The following is a 4,333-nucleotide window of genomic DNA, read 5'->3' on the forward strand; positions in this document are numbered from 1 at the left end:
AAGTTCACATTTGGTCAATACGATAATTCATGCATTAACATTAGTCCTTTGAACCTATCTTAATACTTTTGAAAGCTATGCTTTGCTTAGTGCAAACTGTGTAGGGGGTTTTGCATATTCATTTTGGCGAGCAGTTGTCCATATTGTTGTCCCATGCGGTTAATAGAAAACATAGATCACATACTAATTCACCTTTTAATTTTGGAATTAAATGGGAAGATCAATGGAAAACAGTTGTAATGACCTAATTAATTATGGTAAAATTAAAAGCAAGTGCAAAATCAATCTCTGATAGTGTCGAGGATGGAATCAAATTGATGCTCCATCTGTTCCCCAGGACGCGAGGAAGCTATTTAAAGTCGCAGCTAATAGAACTGAGCTCAGAGTACCGTTTCGAAATACAATACTAAATAACTCTCTTTTAGCATTTTGCATATGTATTGCAATTTAATCTAATTGAATTGAAGCCTAAACTGTTCGAAGAATCACTTTGAACGCAAAGTATACATTGCAAAAGATAATGTTGATGGTGTACATGGTGTACACTTCCCAGTGTGTCAGAACGGCAGACGACTTGGGTTCCACGAGACCTTCATGTTATTATCTCATATATCAAGAAAGTTTTGAAGAAAGCAATGTAGCCTTGGATGACATGTGACATCACATACAAACATAGGTGTATAAGACCTCATCTTCAAATGCTCAATATTGAAACTCATTAAAATATTAAATCATTCAGAATGTAATAATTATAATGCCAAAAATAAATGAAGGGGAGAGTTTAAAACGAACAGAATGTGTAACACAATTGAAAAAAATGCACATCAATAAAAAAGGCTATATCCTTTCAATAAGATCTACAGTATGCAAACGCACATATTAGCCTGCAAATACACATTTTAACCAAGACATTGTTTCAAACAGTGTACGCTTCAAAACATTTCTTTATTCAAAACTGAGACATTTGCTGAGGTTTTTCATGTTACAAACATTCACACTGCTGATCTATCTAGAAACAAGTGATCGTTTAGACAGCAGCTTAATGAAATATCTAAATCTCAACAAAGTATTCCTCCTGAGATCCAAAGGATTAATTTTCGACTTACAACCAGTGATGTCAGCTCCCAACTGAAGTACACGCCAGCTAGAAGGGAAACTGATATCGATTGGTGACGTTGACATAATTATACGAAGGCAAGCGAGATCGCGGGCCAGCGGTAACCGATACCTAAAAATATATTTTTCTCTCTTAAAAAAGAAAAAGTTAATGACTGCTCACTTGCCTTAATTCTGATATCGCGTCACCGAAGAACTGAAAAGATGAAACCTTTTGATCTGGACCCATCCTGCGTGCGGAGCTCCCAACTCTGTGCCATTCCTCCTCTTCCCTCTCCATGCCACTTATAGGCTGCACAGGCCATTAGCAAGCAGGGCTAAAGATAAATTGCTCTCTGTCAATATCAAACCTCTTTTAATGGGTGTTATAGCTACCAAAACATTCTCAAAACTCTAGGCGTCAATCCTTCCCGTTATATGTTATCGTAAATTATTCAGAATAGTAGCCTATACAATTCAAGTGTTGCAGAAATGAAGGATATATTATCTATAGGCTATTTAGGACTTCATGCTGACATTCCTATATTCATACCACAACATTACACATTGTAGTCTTTTTATATTGGCCTGTTGTAGTCTACCAGAAATGGATTGGGTTTGCTCAAAGTATGGACCAGAAATGTATTCAACTATCGTCCTGCTTAATTTTCATTGAATAGCTTTTAAGGGGGATCTGACCCTGTGTAGTTCGTGAATGGAGTGGCCCCTCTCTAAAGAGAGAGGCTACATGACCCAGGGACTGAACAGAGGGTCAAAGACGGTACGGTACACGCGTGCTATTTAAATGATGTGCCAATAAAAAATAAACAAGTCCGAATCCTGTAGTCATTTACCATAAGTGTTTACAATAATCTTCATATTTTGTCCCCTGATGGAAAAAGGCATTAACGTCTAATTTTTGCACTGGCAGACCAAATCGCGCAGAGCACAAGGGCAGGGAGAAAGAATTGGGGGGTCTTATAGAAAAAAGAATGTAGCTTTAGGGGAAATGTGCAGTCGAGTGTGAAATTACAGCCTATAGTGCTACATATTGTACCAGAAGCTCACTCCAAAAACAGTAACAAAAAGAGAAATCATCCCCTAACCTGACCAGAAGGCAAAGCACTAGATGTGGCCGCCCGCTCCTCAGAAATGTCCCCGAAAATGCCCAAATATCAAGTGCACTTTCTTCAAAGACTGTACCTTCGTGAGGGCTTCCCTACAGAGCTTGGAATTTAAAATCGAATTTGAGACATATAGGCCTATTCACACCAATTCAATTTGGACTGTGGAATATCTAATTCTCTATAATAATATCAATCATTATCATTATGATTATGATTATTATGATTATTATTATGATTATTATTATTATTATTATTATAGCTGTTGACCCAAATCATATCACCATTATCAATATTCTTAGCATAATTTCGAACAACACTTGCCTCAAACATAAATCATCCTTATAATGTGGGAATATATTTTTTCAATAATATAAATGCAAACATATACATATACAATGCAACAATCTAATACTTTTAAAAGTCTTTATATAATTGAATATGTTGAATGATTTAGTTATTTTCTGGGCTAAAGGTATATGTTAGGGAGGCCTTTGGACTATTTTGATTTATTTCTGGATCACTGAAGTAATAACCACAACTGCATTAGTTATACAACACGATTCAATAAGTCACTGTCTCGCTTTTTCCTTATTTGTATCAAAAATGTAAACATATAAATATTCATATTAGTTTCATCATTAGGCCCAGTAACACCCAAAGTTTCCCTTCTGGGGTGGACTTCTGTAACACCACTAGTGTCGGTTTAAAGGTATATGACAAATGAAACGAAGGAGCGCCATCTACAGAAGGTGTGGAGCACTGCGAAGTATTGACACACTTGCCATCACCAGTCCAATTTCACCTACAACCCCTACATTCAACCCCTACATTCCTACCCAGTCAACGCAGGTTGTACATCAGGAAGGTGGTAATGATCATAGAATCAATAAGGAATACAAAAGGTCAATGCATCGACGACCGATTGTCAAGTCTAGGCCTCCTTACCCTTTGCAATGATGCTTCATAGCATAGCTTACCTATAGCCAATTCCTCAGACAACGTTTGTTTACATGAAAGTGTAAACAGATGCATTGAGCTATGCATGTATATTCCATGAATCGAAAAATACTTGTACGAAATGCATTCATGTCATGGTACTGTATTACAGCGATGGCACTTGAAGTCCAGAACTTTAGCAGCCCTAAAAGAGAATGTCAACTTATACAAAATTGCTTACATGTGTTATTTGTACAGTTATGTCAACTTCTAAAATGTCTAAAACGCTACTGTAGGATACATTCAATCAAACCTAACTGTAAGCTATTCCCAGATGTGTTAGTGCATAAAACAAATTAATGCATGATTTGAAATATTCAGATAATATTAGTCAAAAATAGTTTTCATTTACCCCCTCATTCCGTTATAATGTCTGCAAAACTCTGATCGTAAACTCTGAATGCAATTCCATGTTTATTTCCCTCCCCTTTCGGTGTGTCAGACCAAAGGACCTCCTCATTTGGGCTCCAGGTTTTTGCGTTGGCGAATCACAAAGTGTTGGAATCTATTGCCTTTGTCTGACAAGTCATCCATATAAGCAAGGGTGTCTGCGGAGGGGAGGGGGGTTGCAGCTTTTAGAAACGCACACACTCGGAGAGGGGCTTCATTCTCAACCCAAAGATTCAGGCTAACGCATCCCTGCATTGTAGAGGGAAGGGGAAGCCACCAGACTCCCACAGTGTGTCCATGTTTCTCCTGTCATCTCTGTGCGCATCTGAACGTCCCCGCAACCGGCACATCAAGGCCGCCAGGATCTAGGAGATACTACAAACTGGACATGAGCATTTTTAGACACATGGGTCGTCTGTTCTGAAATCATCATGTTCTGAAAATACATCTCATCATTCCAGGTTTTGAAAATATTGATCAACATTTCACGTTTATGAACCAATCGTCGGTCCATGTTCTGCACCTGACCAGCCTCCATTCTCCGCACGGACCGTTAAACAGAAGAGGCAACTTACTTTTGGAAGAAGTTCCTCTCCCCTCTCATCGGCTAAGGACGGGGGGCAAAGCGAGACTTCAATCAAATAGAATCTTCCGTTTCTTCACAATTGTATCTGCATCACGAAGGCGAAACGGCGACTTCAGTTGATTATCCGTCTTTTCTTTGC

Source organism: Nansenia antarctica (assembly GCF_963989245.1).
Source record: "Nansenia antarctica genome assembly, chromosome: 11".
NCBI lineage: Eukaryota > Metazoa > Chordata > Actinopteri > Argentiniformes > Microstomatidae > Nansenia > Nansenia antarctica.